This window comes from Triticum dicoccoides, chromosome 2B, assembly GCF_002162155.2.
Source record: "Triticum dicoccoides isolate Atlit2015 ecotype Zavitan chromosome 2B, WEW_v2.0, whole genome shotgun sequence".
Classification (NCBI taxonomy): Eukaryota; Viridiplantae; Streptophyta; class Magnoliopsida; order Poales; family Poaceae; genus Triticum; species Triticum dicoccoides.
This window is the reverse complement of record NC_041383.1, coordinates 127,560,281-127,573,633: the sequence shown is the minus strand read 5'-3', so window position 1 is coordinate 127,573,633 and position 13,353 is coordinate 127,560,281.

The window sequence follows — 13,353 nt, the reverse complement described above, 5'->3', positions numbered from 1 at the left end:
GAAAAAATGGAGAATATTTAAGATAAGATGAAGAGTGATGCTACATAACCAAGTAGCTATAAATGTATATGCAGCGATACAGGCAAAGGACACAACCAAGATCAATGCACAGCTAAACTTCTTCAGTACCAACCTTATCATAAGAGTAAATATAGATCTGATGTGTTGAAAATGGAGGGAAAAGGAAAATAAGCTGCAGAGTGATGGTACATGAACAACTACCTGTTAATATAAGTACACTGATAAAGGACGACATGTACTTACAAGAACAATGCAGAGCTAAAAAAATTCATTAGCATTGGATATATTCTACACTAATGTAACCATTCATACAGATCAGATAATTTGGAGCAAACAATTGATAAAAAAGCTATCATGCATACTACTGTCACGTAATGAACTAGGTACGTATGCAAGTACAGTGATACAGGACAACATGTACTAACAAGAGCAAAGCAGCGGGCAGCATATTTGCGATATCCTGTCGTTTTTTTCAAACCAGAATTCTTCTTTGAGCAGATTTCCTGCAAAAAAGATCCATAAGGCACATGCGGAAAAGTAGAAGTTCAAATTGTCATGTGATTTCATAGACAGTACCTCATCCTGGGAACGAGACCAGTGCATAACAAGGTTTTTCCATTCAATGTCTTCTAAATTTAGCATAGGAGACTTCACCGGAAATTCGTTTATAGACTTGCCATCAAAGTGTGATTTCCTCAGGTAACACCTATACTGCTGCAATGCTTCCTTGAAAAGCACAAGCAAGCTTTGCTCGTCATGACTATCTAGATTGACCCTCGCCTAGTTACAACAATGTAATGTAAATCATTGATGTGTTTGATCAACAGAAAATAGGAAAATAATAACCATGAATAATAGCACTTACACGTAAGTTGGACAGGAAGATGTGAAAATGGTGTTTGTCTTCACTATAATCTTTCCATGATGGGAATATATGCACGTAGTCCCTAACAACATTGAAAGCATTGTCTTTTAAACTGGGAATAAATGGAATGGGGTTCCAATCTACAGGAATTGGCCGTCTCTGCAGTTGGGATAGGTCTTCGGCCGGTGGACTTGCTCTACTTTTTGCTGGAGTGGGATTTTCTGTGGTATGGCTGGTGCTATGGCAAATGAAATCGATATACCTTTTGCTGGAGTGCAGGTCCTGTGTGGTGGGGCTAGAGGTGTGGCCAGTGAAGTATGGGTACAGTCTGTTGGAGTTGGTCCTACATTTTGTGTCACTGGTTGTACAGCCAATATATGTGGGGCGCTGTCTGATTTCTCCGGCACCACCACGTTTTTCAAGGACTTTGCTAGTGCTTGATACGTCTCCAACGTATCTACTTTTCCAAACACTTTTGCCCTTGTTTTGGACTCTAACTTGCATGATTTGAATGAAACTAACCCAGACTGACGCTATTTTTAGCAGAACTGCCATGATGTTGTTTCATGTGTAGAAAAGAAAAGTTCTCGGATTATCCTGAAAATCCATGGAGGCACTTTTTGGAATTAATAAGAATTTCTGGGTGAAAGAAATACACCAGGGGGCCCAGGGCCTGTCCACGAGACAAGGGGGCGCCCCCCTGTAGGGTGCGCCCCCTATCTCGTTGGCCCCCTGGACCTCCACCGACCTCAACTCCAACTCTATATCTTCCGTCTCGCGGAGAAAAAAATCAGAGAGAAAGTTTCATCATGTTTTACGATACGGCGCCACCGCCAAGCCCTAATCTCTCTCGGGAGGGCTGATCTGGAGTCCGTTCATGGCTCCGGAGAGGGGGATTCGTCGCTGTCGTCATCATAAACCATCCTTCATCACCAATTTTATGATGCTCACCGCCGTGTGTGAGTACTTCCATCGTAGGCTTGCTGGATGGTGATGGGTTGGATGAGATTTACCATGTAATCAAGTTAGTTTTGTTAGGGTTTGATCCCTAGTATCCACTATGTTCTGAGATTGATGTTGCTATGACTTTGCTATGCTTAATGCTTGTCACTAGGGCCCGAGTGCCATGATTTCAGATCTGAACCTATTATGTTTTCATGAATGTATGTGTGTCCTTGATCCTATCTTGCAAGTCTATAGTCACCTATTATGTGTTATGATCTGACAACCCCGAAGTGACAATAATCGGGATACTTCTCGGTGATGAACGTAGTTTGAGGAGTTCATGTATTCACTATGTGTTAATGCTTTGGTCCGGTTCTCTATTAAAAGGAGGCCTTAATATCCCTTAGTTTCCACTAGGACCCCGCTGCTACGGGAGGGTAGGACAAAAGATGTCATGCAAGTTCTTTTCCATAAGCACGTATGACTATTTACGGAATACATGCCTACATTACATTGATGAACTGGGGCTAGTTCAGTGTCACCCTATGTTATAGCTATTACATGAGGAATCGCATCCGACATAATTATCCATCACTGATCCATTGCCTACGAGCTTTTCATATATTGTTCTCCACTTATTTACTTTACCGTTGCTACTGATACAACTATTACAAAAACCAAAAAACATTTATCTTTACTATTGCTACCATTACCATTACTATCATACTACTTTGCTACTAAACACTTTGCTGCAGATACTAAGTTATCCAGGTGTGGTTGAATTGACAACTCAATTGCTAATACTCAAGAATATTCTTTGGCTCCCCTTGTGTCGAATCAATAAATTTGGGTTGTACTTCACTCTCAAAAGCTGTTGCGATCCCCTACACTTGTGGGTTATCAGTGCTCCTTCGGGTTCGGCAATCACCCTCTTCCTTTTTGATGTCTGATGCACAAGAACAACATTTGAGTGGAAAAACATGGTATGATGACAGATGGAATATGTATTGATAATGGATGGGCATGGCATCTCGAGTTATATGATGAGTAAACTAAGCAGATGGTGGTGCAACAAAGTAGAAGAAATGCAAGACAACATATGCAAGATACACGCAATCAATAAAACCTTGCTAAATTAGAACAGACACCTTGATGGGTGAACAGGACAGGCCATCTGCCTTTGACTCCTCGAGGTTAGAATAGTCATTAGGATGATATTCTGAACATGAATCAACAAGTGGGGAGCGTATGAGTTTCATTGCTTCCAGAATGGCACTCAATGCCTTGGTGCCAATTTTGTAAGTCATTGCAGTGTTGCACAATATTCTTCTGATGCACGGATTCTGATATTCACTGTAATTGCGTATAATATCTGAGAAACATGAAAACATAAATAGTTGTGAGATTATCTTTGTAATGCAGATGATATTCTAATATAGGGGCGCCCCTGTAAACATTTGTAAGTTATCACTGGATTCTGATGAGAGAGCTCATGTGTGCTGTAATATGGTGCGTGCATTTATATAATCTGGCACAAGTACACAAAAAATAGGCTCCAGAAGTAAGAATAGCTGGCAGATGACAGGTTCATAATATACTGTATAGAGAGTTTATTGCCAAACCATGATAACAAGAGCACACAACAACTAGGCAGATCATAGTGTACATAACAGGGGTACACCATAACCACAATATATAAATTGGGAAAGTGTAATTGGCTTGAAAACACTGTGTTGTATTGCCGCTAGTAATTGAAAGCCTATCAATCACGTACAGGCCAGCTCTATCAGCTGTTGACTACAGATGTCCCTGCGCCCCTTCCTAACAAGGAACATACTGTACGTACTAAATACAGAATAAACAAAGAGGAACATGTTAAAGAACAGAAGAGGAAGCATATTCTTGAGGTTCTGCTTCATTGCATACAATGTTGGTTGCCCACTCATGATGAATCACAGCGCCCAAAGAAATGCAATTCCATGCTGTCTCTCTATATGTGGCAATTTTGAAAAAGAGTCATTAGGATCATATTCTGAACAAGAGTCAACAGGTGGGGAGCGTATGAGTTTCATTGCATCCAGAATGGCACCCAATGCCTTGGTGCCAATTTTGTGAGTCATTGCAGTGTTTAGCTTCAAGAGTGGACTGCTGCTAGTGCGACACAAAGCAGCTACACAGATCATAGTGTAGATATAACGGGAAAACCTTAAGCATCAGAGTAAAATCAGCAAAGTGGAACTTGCTGGAATAAATGTGCTAGTTTGCCGGTACGGCTAGAAAGGCTTTGGATACCAGCTCTCTTCAAGTGAAGGTGTGGTACTGTTAATATCAGTGTAACTCTCAAAGGCGACACAGTACCCCGCATTTCCTTGCTGTTCTTATAGGATTCAAGTGGGCAGGCCACTACAAATCCTATTCCTATGTTTACAAGATCCTACGAATCAAAGAGGCTCAAAGTGTCCATCACAACCGACCGTATAGACCTCTACACTGCAAATGTCCCTGCTCATCTTCAGTACAAGGAACATACTGTACTACTATCAAACTCCCTCTGTTCCAAAATGTAAGTCTTGGTAGAGATTTCCACTATGGATCACATACAGATGTATACAGATACATTTTAGAGTGTAGATTCACTCATTTTGCTCCATATGTAGTCCATGGTGGAATCTATACAAATACTTATATTTAGGAACGGAGAGAGTACATATTAAAGAAGAACGGAAGAGGAACATGGTAAAGAAGAGCAAGCAGATTTTGGATAATAAAATGTTGGTTGCGCAGTGCCCACACATGATGAACTAGAGCGCATTAAGAATGCAACTCCCATCTGTCTCTCGGCCATTTCAGGCAGTTGGATGAAGATCGTACGTCTCCTAACCCATCTTGTTCCTCGTCTCTGATTCTTCCCATACAGAACACCGCACAGGCCACCGGCCGGACCACCGGCCCCCACCGCCGGTGTTCCTACGCCACCCCAACCCCCACCCCCGCCCCAACCCCCGCCCACGTCAAGTTTTCTTCGTTCGGCGAGGCCCCACAACCACCCGAGCCCCTTCTTTTGCACCGGCAAACTCCGGCGAGCTCTGAAAAATTTAGTCTACTGTAATTTAACTGGTGTGGAATATAAAAGGGGAAAACCATAAGCATTAGGAGTATAGTGTTGAGCGTGCCATGGCGGATCTGAAGGTGCAAACCGGACAAAGGTAACTTCGCAACCAAGACAATAAATCAGAGTAAAGCAGTGGCGATCTATTTTCTTGCTGCGATAAATAAGTTGAGCAGGTACGAAAGAGTACCGCCTCTGGTGTGGTGCCGTGTACGCATATGCTGAGAATTTGATGGTGCTGCGGTAGAGATGGCTGTCGGCAGCGTGGAACCAGATCTAGGAGGGTAGACGGTAGCGGCAGGGCGTGGTGGACGAGACGGTCGTAGGAGCGGCGCCGGCAAGGTGGAGGACGGCGGGGATGAAGCGAGAGGACGGGATGCAAGGATCCTGGTCCAAAGCCGTGGATGAGAGAGGTCGATCTCTTGTAATGGACGGCAGCGTCGGCGTATCAGCTCCGGCATGGTGGAGGAGGACGACGGTGGATGGGGTGGCGGGCGGCGGCGGACGGAGGAGGGTGGGGTGGAGAGGGCGTTTTGGCGCCCACGGAGTACGAATGGGGAAAAGGGAGGTAGAGAGGAAGGGGGGAAACATGTATTCAGGGCGTGCTTGTCTCAAATGCGAGGAAATTTACAAACTTAGCCTCCGTTTCAAATTTCTACTACATCACAGCAACATTAGTCGGTTGGGGATAGGACGGTAATCTCGCATACACCGAATATTTGCCGACAAGAGTTTGTTTTTGGCGCCCACCGTGTATATGAATATGAATCGGGGAGGGAGTCGATTTCGGCTGAGGACACACTGTGTTTTGGCGCCCACCGTGTATGAATCCGGGTGAGAGGCGGTTATGTCACATTTGGGTGAAATTACAAACCTACCCCTATCGAAACTATAGAAATCCAGCAGATAGGCTTTGCGTGGCAGGGATAGGCAGTAGTAATTTCCATCTTGCAGATTTTGGTTTCGGGCGGTTACTGCGACTTTCCCCGCTTCGTTCAAATTTTGCAGAGTGCACGTTTACGCTCGTGCCAACTCAATTCGAATCCCGTTTGTATTCTATTTTTTCGGGCGGGATCCATTTTCAATTGGAATTACATTCTATATACACCATTTTTTATATATACTTTCAAAAGCACAACACCATTTATACATAAATATGGTTTACAAATGGCATGATCTCAGATTCATAAGGTTGTATCCATCAATTTGGATTTTCAAATATTTTAAACCACTTTATGTTGAAATCCAAAGTATGCATTCCTCGCTAACTGTCTCCAATTAATGTGTGTTTCATGCGGTTTTTTTTATACTTCTCAAACATGTATAATGTGTTTCACACACGCAACATATAGTGTAATCCCGTTTAGACATCAATTGCATATAAAGCATGCATTGTTTGTAATTAAAGAATCTATGGATCACCAATATTGATAAACTATATAACATTACACGTGTGGCCAAATTCAAATGAATATGCATGTTTGATACACCAATTTGCGTTATGATATTATCGATGTCGTGATCTCAGTTTAAATATTTGAATCCCCTTTGATCCAGATATTCGTCTCATATAGCTATCATTCATGCTTATATATGACTATCTCTGTGGACCTATACGCGTTCATCGTCTCTCAGGTATCTCTCGTGCTACCTGTATGTTGACAATGATCTTTTATCTTCGTAACACACTGACGGTACTCTCTCCCTAGACCTTCATCACTCTATCTCTCTCTAAGTATATCTCGCTCCCTGCTATGTGTCTCTAACTATAATTCTCCATGTGGAATCTCTTTCTCTCACACAAACACAAAAATTTGTCTCCCGGGGTCTCATTTCTCTCTACTATTCCCATGTGTGCCACTTGCACACCCCTCATAGAGACATGTCTTTCGCTCCTTAGATATGAGAACCTACGACTCTTCCTCTTAAATATCTCTTTCTCACACACAAACACAAACTCTATCTCCCAGGGTCTCATATTTCTCCATTGTCCTCTTGTATGCCGCTCACACACACTCTCTCTCCCTAGATATATCTTGCGTTCCCTCATATGTCTCTCTAGCTATCACTCTCGTTGTGAAATATCTTTCTCTCTCACAGACACAAAACTCTGTCTCTCGGGATGTCATTTCTCTCTGATATCTGTTTGTATGTGACTCACATGCACCCTCTCTCTATCTCTCTCACACCCACACACATAACTCAGCCTTCTGATCCACTCGACTCCTATCTCTAATGCACACTAGCTAGCATCTTTATCTTTCTATTTATCTGTTTCTCCATCAACCTTCTTTCTCGCCCTCACTCTTGATTCCTATCACGCACACTACATATGTTTCTCTGTACATGCAGTCAAGTGCCCTCGCACACACATATATAACTTCACCCTCTGAACCACCCCGCGGTCATCTCCAACACCCAAACTAGCGGATGTCCCTCTAGCTAGCATCTCCATCTCTGTATCTATCTGTAGTTTCTCCGTCAACATTTCTTTCTCGCACGGAGTCTTGCTTCCTATCACCCACACTATATATGTCTCTCCATACATATGCATTTATAGGTTGATCTCTTTTGCACAATTGTTGTGCCTCACTCCCTCTGCTCGCCATAGATGGATGCTCCAGCCCACGCAACTATCTCTTAAAGACAAAAACACATGCTCAATTGTCGGGCCTTCTTCCCTGCATTCTCACATGCATGCATATTGTCATACCGATCCGTCTCTGCCATGTCGTTGATCTTATGACTTATGTCTTATTTCTTTTATCTCGATCATGCGCACGCGCACACACACACATCCCACGTATACATGTATACCTCTCAGACATGCATGTTCAAGGTCTCTATGTCTCCATATGTAGTTAATTACCCTCCTAACGCCACATCGAATCGTTCTCCTCTTTTGTGCACATAACTTCCGCCTGGATGGGTAAAACACACACTCACACTTAACAATCTCCTTCTAGCTACCCCCTCCCCCGCGCCGCCTCTCACTCTTCCCCTATATCCCCAAAACCAATAAGACCATCCCTTTGTTTAATTCCCGCCTACATGCACCATCGATATATAGTAGTCTTCCTCGGTGTCTCTCGAACAAACACATTATCTAGATATCGACTCCTCTCACGCGCACACACCTTCTCTTCCCTCTCTACGGGCATTCTCTCTCTCGTACCCCATCGTTGGTGGCCTCTGCCATACACATCACCTCTCTATGATGAAGCCATGCACACTTAAAATTACATCTACCACAGAGGACCCCACGACACACACACACACACAAACACACGCACGCACGCACGCACCCCCCCCACACACTAAGACTCCATCTCTCTATCTCTCTCTCTCTCTCTCACACACACACACCCCACACACACACTAAGACTCCATCTCACACACACATGCTCTACGTGGAGCATTTGTTCCTACCACCCTTCATCCAACCTTACCCGTATGATAAACAATCACCTTTATTTAGTTGCATAACATGGACAAATTCCACTTTACTTTAGTAGTCAACAAACTTATCATCTGTACCCTTATAAAAAAACGAGTTGGTGATGATGGTGTGCCCGCCATCTTGTAATACACATTGTATGATCTATATATGACGGATAGAAAGCAAACTATGATAATTTTACCAAAGATACCCGCACCTCTCTCCACATCATTATCTCCCACAACCTCATTGCTCAGCAATTAAAAAAGGAATAAGTCTCTGGAACAATCTAGCATGCATGGTGGCCACTGCCGCCTGCCGGCGCCGTCCATCCCCATGCCTCCGCCCATTCCGACCACCAGTCACCACCATGCTCCACTCCTCCTCGCCTTATCTCTCATCTTTCATTTTTTCGATGACATTCTCGAGATACCAGTTTTCCCATAAAATTCTCGAGATATCATTAGTTTTTACACATAGGATTACTCCTGCATGGGTCAATCACAACTGGTGTTTTGTAAAAAAATGCATATTGATGTTCCGTGCAATGCACGAGAATCTTGCTTGTAATTATATAACGCAAATCACGAGCAGGAAGTGACATTTTTTTGACATAACCACGTAAATCACTAGCTAAAGTAAATACCATTATACTTATATCCCGATGCAAAAGGTTGAGTACATGTCCGAAGAGTAGAGTCGCACACACGCACTCTGTCTCTCAGAATCTCTCTCTCACACACACCAGTTACGTGACGCCCACTTAAGCAGACACGTATGTTACAATTTGTGCACCCGCGGGTACACGTGATGCTGCGCATTTATTTTAGACGGAAGGCGAACCCAAACAGTAGCTGCATCCATTCCCCTCCCGCCGCCTCTTCTCTGGTCGCCGTCACCCGGTAGCCATGGCCCGACCGAAGGTAACAACATACGCCATACTCCCGCCGAAGCGGCGCTTTAATATGGAAATTTTAGTGGTCATGCATGCATCTTTTTGTGCTAGCACTCCTATATAAGGGTTGACTGGTCGCTTCCCGCGGACGTTCGCGGGCGGTGGAAGAGGAAGGATAAGGGAAGCGGGTTGTGGAGTAACGTTTTTTACCACAATTTCTTAGGAAACTGAGTGCAATAATTGAGTAGTTTTGCAAACTACCAATACTACACCTGAAACGGTTCAAAACATATACTCCCTTGCCAGCGCGCGCTTCCCGCGTGAAACGGTCAGTGTCGCCCTGGAGCGTTAGTGCTGTATTAATGCCTGGCCAGAGCGGAGGCGACCTCTCACTGGCGCCGGCTTTGAAGTGGCGCGACGGCCGAGAGAGTGCCGCTTCCCGGTGCACGCGACTGCTCCGCGTCGAGACTGGCCATAGGCCTTGTTTGGATCCATGGGTTAGAGTTAGTTTGAGCTAGTTGGGGCTCAAATAGCCCTAAAGTATCCAAGCATGAGGGTTTAAATTGGAACAAGTTGCACCAAACCCACCAAAAAAACTATCCCACGCAAGAGGTGCTAAGTGGAGATAGTTCTCATTGGTACCACTGAAAAATCACTTTTCTCCCTCCATCAAGTGCATTTTTTGTCAATCTAACCCTATCACCCAAACACCTCTTTGGCTACAGTTAGTTCAGGGTTAGTCATGAGTTAGTCTAACCTCTAGCTAAGTTAGAGTATCAAACAGGAGCAGTATAGGACATGCAAGTTTCTCAAAGCATACAGGCAAATTCGTACGTGAAGGGATTTTTTTCTTTTTGAAAACGGAACGTGAAAGGATTTTTTTAGAACGCTCTTGGCATGTCGCTAACATGTGATGAGTTAACCGACCTCAATAGACGGCAAAAACGCCAGCCCGCCGCACTTTGATAGAGACGAGGAGGGAGAAGCGATACAGACTGCTGGATTACTAGAGGTAGGTGTCGCACGGAAGCCAAGAAATATGGTGATAGCGTGGGTTAGCCATGTACTAGTATGATGTAACTACACTGGGCTGCCGTGTTTCGTACTCTTCCAGTCCACTGTGGAGATGATTGGTTAATTTTATATCGCTGAATAATATTAAATATTATGAGTGCAGATGCTCCACCATGAGGTTCCTTGCTCCTTCTCGGTCGTCCAGAATCTATGTTCTTCCACTCTATTTTTTTATGGCGAGCTTTGTTCATCCTTTTGCCAACACACGAGACATCTAGCATCAAGGTGCACGTGTTATGCAAGGATCATTCCATCTATATGAAGAACACGTGGGACTGGAACTACGAGACGGACATGTACCCAGGAGTGGACGTACGAACCTGAGTAATGTAGTGCAGTAAGTGAAGTAGAAAGGCACAAATGGTATGAATATGCGTGGCATACAGGGTGTGTTTGGTTGCATTCTCGCCTCAGCATAGTTGTTCCCTCTTCATGCATGCTCAACTCAACACCCCTCTTCATGCATGCTCAACTCAACACACCTCTTCATGCATGCTCTCTTCATGCATGCTCTCTTCATGCATGCTTCTAGTGTATTTGTGCTAAACTAGTGTGGACTCATGCACCCTCCATACACTCTACCAAAGACCCAAAAGTGGGTTGAGAAGGGAACTCTTGGGCGGCATTTGTATCTTACTACGTACTACCACTAAATGTTGTACGTGCAATGCACGGTGATGTTATGGAGTACGTGCCTAAGTACTCTACTACTACTATATTAGTTGGAGGCACATATTAACTTTTAGATTTGTTTACGTGTATGCCCCAAGACCTTCCAACTAGACGTGTCTTTCTCTCCAGGTCGCACTTTGTATCGTTCATACCACTAAGTACTACTACGTGTGGTCTCCGACCCAGAAGTGGAAGAAGTGGAGACATTCTACCACGCTGTTTTTTTACGTTGGGCTCTACCACGCTGTTCATGTCGCACTCCTTTCGCTAATGTGTGGGACATCCAGCACGTGCCGTGTTTGGCACCCTTCGTCGTAATAGTTGAAACGCTAGCATTCATCAGAAATAAAAAATAATTATAAATCAGCAGTGATACTATTTTTTTGCGAACCAATCACTAGTGATACTATACCATGCGGTTTCATTGCTCCTCGATATTGGAAAGAATACTTCCGTTCGCCAACATGTGGGACGTTGACCATCCTGGTCCACTTGCCATGCACGCAGAACTCCAAGGGAGAGTCACCCAGGTCGTCGCGTCGCACTAACAATGACTAATGAGACGTCAAATCACAGGCCCACTTCCCACTTTGAAGTTGCTCGGACGAAGGAACCATCATGACTTCGTTGAATTCCGCTTCTTGAAGAAAACTACTGTACCAGCAGTACTGCTAGCTATAGTAGTTACTCCAACAGAGGCCTCCTTCGTTCATAGGATAGGAATTTTATAGGAATATGAAAATCATACGAAGTGAGATGACATGCATCTCAATTCCTATAGAGAAAGAGATGCCATTTGATGCATAGGATAGGAATTTTTCCATTTAGTCTAGGCTAATGTGCTGGTAATTTGCTCTAAAAACTACAGTAGTAACTAGTAGTACTGGTACATGCTCGTACTCAGACACAGACACACACACACTAACTACTACTCTAGTACTACTACTTCTCACATGCTGGCCAGACGCCATCGTTCTCCTTCCCGGCTTTGTCAGCGACACCCCACCGTGCTTGGATCTCCGCCGACCTCTCCGCAGCAGCGCGTGCGTCCTTTTCTTTCTTGCGGCGGCGGGCCTCTCTTTTCTTGAGTGCTTTCTGACTTCTCCGCTCCCTCTGTGCGGCTTTGGCCGCCTCTTGCTCTACCGCCCATTCGGCCTTGGCATCTTCAAATTCCTCCCACATAGTTGTGAGGTCGTGAGCGGCGATGAACTCGGCACGGCGGGATGCCATCGCTTCCCTACCATTTGGTGTGCGGTCATGGGCGGCGAGGAACTCGGCGCGGTGGGATCCCATCGCCGCCTTACCGGTTAGTGTGCGGCGCGGTGGCATGAACAACGCTTGGTGAGAGCTCTGGGGTGGAGTGGCCGGACAACCGTATAGTGCATTGGTTTGTCAAGAGCTCAAGGATAGAAGACGAAGCAAATTTGGATTCCCCTTCAATCCTGGTCATTTATTACCAAGTAAAATGCATCGGCGGTCATCGAACTTGTCTTGATAGAACACTTTGATCATTGTATACGAGATATGGTGAATCAAACCACGGACTCGTCGCTGCAACGCACCCTGGTCAGCCAAATGAAAATGAAATACTTCGCGTCAGACACTCACGCTCACGCTGTCAAAGCATGCTAATGCATGCATGTCTCCCTCTAAATCAAAGTCCTGCTCATGGCGCAACGCAAACGGCGAGCCCATCACTTGCGCACCCTGGCGGTGCCTGACATTACTGTTTAGACGTTTGATGGAGGCTATGCAAACGCCGAGCATCTATTCACCTGGCTCAACACCAACGGTCATACTCGGACCGCCTTGCTCATGTATATCGTCCATCACAACGAAAATCTATAAAATAGCCTAGCTAGAGAGGGTACTATGGTAGTATGGTACGGAGTATGTACTATCGTGAGCGACCGATCTTAGTGCCACTGCACACTGAAACCCCTTCCATCGCTAGCGCGCGCTTCCCGCCTGAAACAATCACCATTTCTCCAGAATGTCAATGCTGTATTCACCGGACTTAACTGCAGGTGCAATTGGTGTGTCACTGACATGCGGGCCAGATGCCCGTTGGGCCCACATGTCAGTAACCCAATGCATCTGCAATTAAGTCACTGAATCAGCATCCGCATTCACGCCCGACAAACCTACTCTGACGCCAGTTGTCCATCCATCTTCCGCGGCTCATTTCCATTCACCCGCTATATTAACTTGAGCCCCAGCTCCCAGCCATAGCCAAAGACCCACACTTATTCTCCTCCGGTCCCTTCCTTCTGTCGGCACCACTCCAACCATGGCCTCCTGGCACTCCGAAGCTCTCTTGGACGTACTGTCGC